Source organism: Humulus lupulus, chromosome 7, assembly GCF_963169125.1.
Source record: "Humulus lupulus chromosome 7, drHumLupu1.1, whole genome shotgun sequence".
NCBI lineage: Eukaryota > Viridiplantae > Streptophyta > Magnoliopsida > Rosales > Cannabaceae > Humulus > Humulus lupulus.
The window spans coordinates 203,321,052-203,331,772 of NC_084799.1; positions in this window are offsets into that span (position 1 = coordinate 203,321,052).

The window sequence follows — 10,721 nt, forward strand, 5'->3', positions numbered from 1 at the left end:
AATGGGAGCTCGGTCAACATTCTTTATAAGGCGACCCTTGAGAAAATGGGACTCTCCCTTCGCGACCTGAAGGCATGTGCAACTACTTTGTACGGCTTTTAAGGAGAAGGGACTGCTTGTATGGGATCCATTGAACTCCCTGTGACCTTGGGAGACTCTCCAGTCTCGGTGACCAAGATAATGGAGTTCGTAGTGGTAGATTTACCATCTGCCTACAATGTACTGCTCGGGAGACCCGCCCTGGTCGGGCTGGGGGCAGTGTCATCTGTGAGGCACCTGGCCCTTAAGTTCCCAACCCCAAGCGGGGTCGGGACATTAAAAGGAGATCAATTGGCAGGAAGGGAGTGCTATAGCATTTCTTTGAGGGGAAAGAAACAAACGAGCGCTCAGGCACTCGTCATCATACAAAGTAAAGATGGAACGGTTTTAGAAATTGACGAGGAAATCGATCCAAGGATTGAGGAGAAAGTTGACCTCGAACCATTGGAAGAGCTCGAAGAAGTTCAGCTCGACGAAGCTGATCCCTCGAAGAAGGTGAAGGTCGGAAAACACCTCCAAGATGAAGCAAAATAGCAATTAATTTGCTTTCTGAAGAAAAACCAGGATGTCTTCGCATGGTCACACTCGGACATGGTAGGGATAAGCCCAAATGTTGCGAGCCACGCATTAAACATAGACAAAAGCTTTCCCCCGAAGCAACAAAAGCGAAGGCAACTGAACGAGGACAGAAAGAAAGCATTAAAGGAGGAGGTTGACAGATTAAAAGTAAACCATTTCATTAGGGATGCTTTTTACCCTAACTGGGTAGCCAATCCAGTGTTGGTCCCAAAGCCCAATGGGACATGGAGAACCTATATTGACTACTCGGATCTCAACAAGGCTTGCCCAAAAGATTGTTTTCCGCTGCCAAGAATTGATCAGCTAGTGGATGCCACGGCGGGGCATGGCTTGATGTCATTCATGGATGCATATTCTGGATACAACCAGATTCCCATGCATGCCCCCGACCAAGAACATACGAGCTTCATTACAGATAAAGGGCTATATTGTTATAATGTTATGCCGTTTGGGCTCAAGAACGCTGGAGCTACATATCAGCGGCTCGTTAACATGATGTTTTCAGAACAAATAGGGAACAACATGGAAGTTTATGTTGATGACATGCTTGTAAAGTCTCAACTTAACAAGAACCATGTTGATGACCTCGAAGAGTGCTTTGGCGTGCTCAGAAAATACAACATGAAGCTAAATCCTCATAAGTGCACTTTTGGGGTATCTTCGGGAAAATTTCTGGGTTTCATTATCAACTTTCGTGGAATCGAGGCTAATCCCGACAAAATAAAGGCCCTGATTGATATGCCTTCACCTCGGAAGCATAAAGATGTCCAAAGCTTGACTGGCAGGATGGCCACCCTGGGCAGATTCATCTCGAAGTCAACGGATCGTGGCCTTCCATTCTTCAACTTATTAAAAGGAAGTAAGAAATTTGAATGGACAGAAGAGTGTGAGCTGGCCTTTCAGGAGCTCAAAAGACACCTCGCTGAACCACCCATCCTGTCAAAACCCGAAACGGGAGAAGTATTGTACCTATACCTCTCAACCACCGAACACGCGATAAGCGCGGTGCTCATTCGAGAGGAAGAGAGGGTGCAGAAACCCGTCTATTACATCAGTAAGAGATTACTGGGGGCAGAGTCAAGATATCCATTGATGGAGAAACTCGCCCTCAGTTTAATCCACTCATCTCGCAAGCTCCGCCCTTACTTTCAGGCACATCCCATCCATGTACTGACAGATCAGCCACTTAGGCAAGTCCTATCTAAACCAGAGGCGTCAGGTCGACTCCTTAAATGGGCTGTTGAACTCGGACAGTTCGAGATCACTTACCATCCCAGAACGACCATTAAGGCACAAGCCTTGGCAGACTTCATAGTGGAGTGCACTGGTATAGCCGACGACGAGGTAAGAACCACGACCCACGAGCTGTGGAAACTTTACGTCGACGACTCGTCGAATGAAAATGGAGCGGGGGCAGGAGTTATTCTGATCACTCCTGCAGGGAGAAAATTTCACTCTGCTTTAAGATTTGGCTTTAAAGCATCTAATAATGAAGCTGAGTACGAGGCTCTACTCGCAGGACTGCGAATAGCAAAAGAGCTCAAGGCCAAAGCTATACATTGCTACAGCGATTCCCAGCTCGTGGTTAATAAAATCTTGGGAGAGTACCAGGCTCGTGGCACAAGAATGGCAGCTTATCTGGAGAAGGCAAAATCCGCATTGGAGTATTTCGAGTTTTACGCAATCGAACAGGTTCCCCGGGAACAAAACTCAAATGCAGATGCCTTAGCTCGACTCGCCACTTCCGCCGAAAATGAAGAACTGAATGTTGTACCCGTAGAACACCTATCAGCACCCAGCATTACTGAGCCAGATGAGGAAGATGTATGTATGATTGAAACAGAACCGACCTGGATGAGTCCAATAGTTGATTATCTCGAAAATGGAATTCTTCCAAAAGATTGGAACCAGGCTCGAAAATTGATGTATCAACTTCCTCGTTACATCATTTTGGACGGAAAGCTATACAGAAGAGGATATTCCATGCCGCTGCTTAGGTGTGTAACCCCTCCCGAAGCAAAGAAGATCATTGAAGAAATTCATGAAGGGTTCTGCGGAGACCACGCCGGGGGGCATAGCCTGTCCAAGAAGATCATACGTCAAGGATATTTCTGGCCAACCATTAGAACAAATTTTTTTATGTATGTGAAGAAATGCGACAAATGCCAGAGATTCGCCACGATACCCCGAGCTCCACCATCCAAACTGACCATGTTGACATCCCCATGGCCTTTCGCAGTATGGGGCATCGACCTCATAGGCTCTCTCCCAACTGGAAAAGGCGGAGTGAAATATGCGGTAGTCGCCATTGATTACTTCACAAAATGGACGAAGGCTGAACCATTGGCAACTATAACTTCGAAAAAGATCCTTGATTTCGTGGTAAAGAACATCGTATGCCGATACGGAGTGCCGAGAAAGATTGTATCCGATAACGGAACCCAGTTCGATTGCGACTTATTCACCAATTTTTGCGACAAGAACGGCATAATAAAGAGTTTTTCATCAGTGGCTCACCCTCAAGCGAATGGTCAGGTCGAAGCCGTTAATAATACTCTCAAGAGCTCTCTAAAGAAAAAGTTGGAAGAGGCAAAGGGACGATGGCCCGAAGAATTGCCTCAAGTCCTTTGGGGATATAGGACTACAGCTCGGACATCAACAGGACATACCCCGTTCTCTCTAGCGTACGGCTGCGAGGCAATGTTGCCCATCGAGGTCGAAATCCCGACGATCCGAACTCAAATTTACGATCATGATTCAAATCATACTCAGCTCGAAGAAACCCTAGACTTGATCGAAGAAAAAAGAGAAGAGGCTCAGCTGAGAAATGCTGTTTACCAGCATCGAACCACAAGATATTTCAATAAGAGGGTTCGAGATCGAAAGTTCGGAGTGGGAGACCTGATTTTGAGACGCGTATTCTTAGCCACCCGAGATCCAGCAGCTGGAGTCCTCGGGCCGAACTGGGAAGGACCATACCAGATAGAGTCAGTCATCCGACCTGGCGTATACAAACTTACGAGATTAGATGGGAGCCTGATACCGCGAGCATGGAATGGCGAACACCTTAGACCTTACTATCAATAGTGTAGGAAGTGTTGCCTGTAACCATGAATTTGTTTGTTTGTTTGTTTGTTTGTTTTTGAATTTCATCAAATAAAAGGTCTATTTTGTTCCATATGTAATTTCTTTTTATTTTTGCAATCTCTCTTAATTTAATAACCTATGGTCACACTCATAGGATATTAAGGGGGAATCATTGGTATATATACCGTCAGATTAAAAAATAAAAAATAAATATTTATATGAAGTATTTGGAGATAACCAAGTACGCGAGCTTAGATAGTCCGGACATAACCGACTTATCAAAAAGATAAAAGTATTTGGAGATAACCAAGTACGCGAGCCTAGATAACTGAGTTATCAAAAACATGAAGTATTTGGATATAACCAAATACGCGAGCTTAGATAGTTCGGACAAAACCGAACTACCAAAATCCTAAAACGTTTGGAGTTAACCAGATGTGCAAACTTAACAGGTCTGGAACAAACCAGCCAAAAAATTGATCGATGATAAGTAGGAGCCTAAACCTATCACGGGACAAGTCAAGATCGAGGCTGGAATATCTAAGAGAAAAATAGTTTCAAACTCTTAACCTCGGAACAAAAACTGAGGATGAGGAAAAGTGACTAAACAAAAAAAGATATAACCAGATCATTCACATTACATACCATATAAGTACTTTTGAGTTCATGGTTAAAGTAATATCCGACCTTGATGAGTAACGAGGTCGGAAGCGGATAATTCGAATAAACTATGCATGAATGCATCGAATTTCGAGCCCAAATCCAAACTATGTTTGTATGAATAAATAAACATAACCGGTTCATCAATATAAAAATATGCAAAATATTTCGAGCCAAGAAATGTAAAGCATATAAAAGAATGGTAAAAGAAATTGTATCAGCCCCGTGGGCATATATTAAAATAGTTACAGAAATAAGGGGACGCATCCCCGATAACTGATCTCCCCGAGGTCAGATTCAAGGAAAAGGAGTCTCCTTGGCCTTCTCAGCATCAGTGGCACCGGACCCCTTCGGACGAATAGCATGACTATCCTCCTGAGCTTCCTCCGAAGCAGTGCCCGGAGCAGCCTTTTCCTTCTCGAGCTGTTCAACCTTCTCCTTCTCAAGCCGTTCAGCCTCTTCCTTCTCGAGCCGGGCATTCCATCGTTCAAGAAGCGGCGCCTCGTGGGGACCTAAAAAGCTGGTGTCCAGCTCTTCGTTATAAGCCCACATCCGGTACATGGCTGAGTCGACCGCCTTTTCCTTCTTTTCTTTGTACTCGGCAAGAAGGTGAGTTTTGGCATCCTCTATGATGTCGAAGGTGGCGGCCTTGTCCTCTTCGAGCTTCTTATTGGTCTCTCGAAGATGGGTGTTATCTTTCTTTTGCTCCTCGAGTTCAGCTCTCAGCTTTCCGAGCTCCTTGGCCATGTCTTCACGCTCCTTAGCCATTGCCTCGAGCTTAGCATTCGCCGCCTTCAGATCGTCGTTCGCTCTAAGGTGGAGGTCCTTCGCCTCTTGAGCATGAGTCCTGCTCGAATGGATCTCGTTGTTCAGCTCGTAATTGAGCTGGGCAGTGAAGGCAAGAGCCTGAAAAAAGGAAGAAGCCACCATTAGCCTCAGGTCAGTATGAATGTAAGCAAAAGGAATATAGAAGGATACTTACCGCGGCAGTGTGCTCGATACTCTTCTTGTAAAGGACAGTGCGGTCTCGGGTGCCAGTTAGGCACTGCCACTGAGGAGCTTCGAAACTACCATAGCTCTGGCCGATCCGGGACATAACATCCGAGATCAGCGTAGATCCGTGAGGTCCAGCAGCATTATCCACCACATACGAGTCCATATGGGTGGAGATTGTTAGCTTCTGAACTCGAGAAGCAGAAGGCCTTCTAGAAAGCTGAGCTGAAGACGTTTCGCCCACCACAGGAGGTTGGGACTCAATGGCAGGGGCACCAATCAGCGAGGTCGGTGCGACTGCGGAGACGACGGCCTGCGAGGATGGCATTGTCGTGGAGGCGCTAGCCTGGATATTCGACGCATCAATAGAGCTCGAAACCGGCGGGGCAAGGGGAGGTGTCTTTTTGGACCTCTTGGAGCCTTTGCCCGGCTGGCCGGTCTTCAGTGACCCCACTCTAGGGCGTTTGCTCCTCTTGGCGCCTGCATTGTCGATAAGGGCGTCGAGGTCGGAGTCCATCTCGCCTGCACAAGTCACAACACAGTGAGTCAGTAAAAGAAATGTACATCAAGTAATTTTGGTATCAGACATATAGAGTGATGATAGAAGAAACCTAACTGGAACTCTCCCCCGAGCTCGAGCTTGGGGACCATGAAATTCCCCCGTCTTCAGAGGAGGCGGGGGGAGTGCCTTCCCTATAAGTAGGGGATAACCTCGAGAGGTCCCTATAATCATCGGTCCCGTACTGCACAGCTATCCCATTCCACACCTCGTCCGTGGTGTACATGGTATCATATTTCCCGAGCCCACTATCGAACCTATGGACACAGTCGTCTACCCAACTCCATATGTAGAAGTGGTATCTATCCTGTGGGCACGAGACTAACCTATTGGGCCTGTGTTCTAGTAGTGTAGGGGACCACATCCTCGAGGTAGGGAGGACTTTACCTTCATCTGAGTCCGAGCTCGAGGCTTCGTCATTGGCCTCATTCCCGGACCGCGGACTCCTTAGACGGACTGGGAGTGATGGCCTCCTTTATTTCCTCGGAGGAAGGGCGCCTGTAGGCAGTGGCACCTCCTCCCAGCGTTCATATTTTTTGCTGGACCAGTCAGAGGTTGACTGGCCCTCTCCCAACAACCCGCAAGCTCGGAGCTTGTCCTCGTGTAATAGATACGAGAGAGACCTCCTGCCATAAGGAAGTTGGAGCAAGGCCTTTCTGTGCCTCGCCATTGCTTCATTGGGGGTGGGACGCTTAAAATTAGCTGAAAAGCGAAACACATTTCATCTAAATATGGATTTAAGAGCTAAAGTCTCGAGCTCAGGAATAAAAGTAACGAGAATACTTACGAATCCGCCTGAACGAGTAATGTCGAGACGGGGACAGACCGTCTGTCCAGAAGAAGGCCCTCTTGAAATCAGGCGAGTGATTGGGGAGATCCTCAAAAACCTTCGTCTCTTTGGGATAGCTCGAGAGATAGTAAAAACCATCCCCTCCCCGAGCTCGGGAGGGGTTACTTTTCAAAAAAAAGATATATAAAATCTCTTGAGGTGAAGGTCCTTCCCACCTCAGCTCGTGGTACAAGGACCTCAGGGCAGACAGCACCCTGTACGAATTAGTGTTGAGTTGGAACGGTGCCAACCCAACGAAATCAGTAAAGTCTTTGAAAAAATACTTCAAGGGCAGCAGTGCTCCCGCCCTCATATGTTCTTGGCTCCACGCCGCATATTTTACTGTGGCATCGCGGTCGCCAGGGGCGAAACAGCTCCGTTCTTGACCAGTCGGAGCCCGACACTTCAAGGTGCCTGACAAATGGAGGCCATGGAAGGTCAGGATTTCAGATATTTGGCTGCTGTGGTAACCGTGCTCCAGTAGAGCTCGGCCTCGAACATCTCCTTCCTCGGCTGCGAGGATGAAGTTTCCCCCATTAATGAAAACTGGAGTTCCCCTGGATGATACGCAACAATGACCTTTAGCGCAGGGTCGAGGGGAATGGGCCTAGGTCCTGAATTGGGCTCCGGATAAAGGGCCTCCCGAAGAACTCTTCTCTTCTTTTCAATGACCTCGTCTATCTGGCGGCGATAGTGAGCTCGAATGTCTTCTTGCTCGCGTGCAAGCTCGTATTCTCTTATCCGACGTTGGTTCCGGGCGAAGAGCGATTCCGGGCTCGGAGATTTCGGCTCGTAGGGGACTGCCAGCAATGACCCCCACCGTCTTTCCAGATTCTGTGACATCTAGCGAGAAAGAAAAAATGGTGAGGGCCATGCATGCAAGAGTCACGAGCTCGATGGAATGAGCTCGGAGATTTAGGAACGAGACTAAATACTAAGACCCTTATTGAAGAGTCAGGGGCGTGTATTCCACGAAAAAGAAAAGGAGTGTGGATAATTTTTTGAAAATCCCGAAATTTAAGGGAAAGAAGAGTGGCGGTTAGCCAGGAAAATCGTTTTTGGATTTCGTGCATTTGTCAAAGCCCATGTTTTTATCTGAAAGCTTAATGTACAAGAAACGCTGCCTAAGAATTTCAAAACCCAGAAAATGGGAACCACATTCAAACGTCAAAACTGGGTATAAACCAGAGACGAACATTCAGAGTGAAAATCTAGAAAGCATAAAAACCTATCGGTTCAAAACCTCCTATCGTATCATGCTAAGAACCTAAACTAGCACACACAGCAAGAACATTTCAAATGAAAAACAAAAACGGTATACTTACACAGTAATGACGATTGCAGAGAGATCGTCGATTGGAGAAAACATGCACGGAACAGGAACTTTGCAAAGGGGTCTCTGGGCTTGTTTTTCTTCTTTTCTTGCTTATGGCGAATGAGGATGAAAGTGAAGAAGATGAAGAGTGGGGCCTTGTATATATAGGTGGGGAAAAGGAATTAATCAGGAGCGTCGAATGAAATCCTCACTAGATCGAACGGGTGGGGATCAATGACAAGAAGGCGCCGAAAAGTTGTCAGACGGACGATCGTGGGCGTGTTTTCAAGGTACTCAAGTACCTAAAATGAGCAATACTCAGCTGACGCGTGTCCATTTTCAAAGGTGTGACGGTACAGTTCTCAAGGAAAGTAGTTCAAAAGTTTCCTTCTCTTAGGATTCGAACAAATACTTTTGAGGGGGCAAGATGTTATACCCAGATTTCGAGCCATGGTAAATATGACCTCGAAAGTTGGATTCGCAACAAATGGTCTCGTAAGGATTGAAGTATGCTCCATGATTGTATATCGAGCCTGCAAAGTACGATATATGACCTCGAATATATGATCTCGAAAGGTGGCTCCGAGAACACACTCATCTTCGGGGACGACTTCGGATCGGGGGTCTCGAGCTAGATGTATGTATGATCTCGAAAGAGAACGTGATCTCGGGAGATGCCATTAGCTCGAACAATGACGTGAGACCTAGGATGCTAAAGCCTTAGAGATACGCGATAATCACATTGAATATCTACAAGTATTATAAATATGAGATGTAATCCTCATTTATTAATGTAAATCCCCAAGAATCGTGGGATATTATTTGGTCAGTTATGCGTTTCCTGGTCTTCAGGGACGTTTCCTTTTATATCTGATTATAGGCATTTAAAGCCATTTATTTTATTCACAAAAGAGTAACTACCCAAAATATGTGGGATAGTATTCTGCATCCTTCTCTATAAATAGAGAAGCCATGCACCATTGTAGAGGACCGAAATTCTGATCCTTGAGAGAAAACTCTGGAGAATTCATGCTAAGGAATTTTCAGAGATAATCTTAAGATTAATAACAGAGACTCGTGGACTAGGCAGATTTAACTGCTGAACCACGTAAAAATCGCGTGTTTGATTTGTTTTATTTCGTTTAGCCATTGTCATTCATTGTTTACGTGCTCTTCTTTTACTGTTTGACGAGAAACGGCGTCAACACACATCAACCAATGATCATAATAATCATCCAGGACTTTCAGTCCAAACAAATAGGTGACAGTCGCAAAAGTCACTAATATGGGGACAACACCCTTTAGCCATGTGCCAATAGGATCACCAGGGCTTAACAGATAACTGAGCATCTCACTGACTTTAGCAGGATAGGTGCATGGTGATTAGTCACCAACATAACCTTCCTCATGACTTTAGAGTCATAACTATGGAACAACGTTCCCTAGCCATGTGACAAGTAGTCACCGGGGCCGTATGCCCTGGCTCTGAATAACTAGTCTTAGACTAGCCAAGCGCTTATAAGTTCATCGACCTTAGGGTCGGTCCAGCGTTAATACCCCATATGAGTCATTCAACGCTGATATCGATTAGATCTAATCTTCATTTGGTCTTGCGTTCGTGACGCTATGCCATTTCTGACTCTTAGGTCAGTAAAACACGACCAATGTTTAACTCATTGTGAACTTGACTAATAAATCACAGCTTCACAGATGGATCTAACACCGTTGCCGATTCTGACTAATAAGACAGTGCCATACACAAGTAAGTCATGCCACCAAACACATATCACATGTCCAATATCCATATACCAGGTACTCAGCATGCTTACTTAACAAGTACTAATACAATTAGGATCATGCATAAACACAGAGGCTCAAGCTCTGAATAATAACGTGCCCAATATACAAAGCATGTCCTAATCACATGTTTCTCGTGCATCATATGCATTATATTTAACAATCCAACATGCACCGATAATAGCCATGCATGTCACATATACACAGGGTGCAGCTTTCTTACCTCAGATTCGAGCTAGAAAGATTAAAAGAACAACCCGTGAGAACGATCAACCTTTAGTCCTTTAGCGGTCACCTAATCATAACCAAACACGGGACATCATTACTAATAATTATCAACATAGGTTTCCAAACCAATATCTAGCCTCCGAGAGATCAATCCAAACTAATCCAAGTAGTAGGGACACTCCCGAGGCCTAAAACTAGGTTCCTGGGGTCAAAACGAGCAAACGGGGTGAAAACTGGGCAAGGGCTGCGGCCCTAGCACCTTGGGCCGCGGCCCCCAGAGTTCCCTGAAGCAAGGGCTGCGGTGCCCCTCATCTAGGGCCGCAGCGCCCAGCAGGAACAACACCTACACCTGCTTCTTCAAAGCAGGGCCGCAGCACCCCAAGAACAGGGTCGCGGCCCTCAACTCTGGGCCACTCCCAAACGTATTTTTAACATTCCACAGCCTCCAAAATCATACCTAAACATTCCTCAATCATCAAAACAAAGTTCCCAAGCTTCCCAATACTCCAAAACCCTCAAAACCCAAGGTTCAAATGAACCGAAAACTCAACGATTCACAAAATCAATTCAAAGCTTAGAAACTCGGAAAAACTCAAAACTTAAACTTCGATTACCTTCGATTGGGTTGTTTTCCG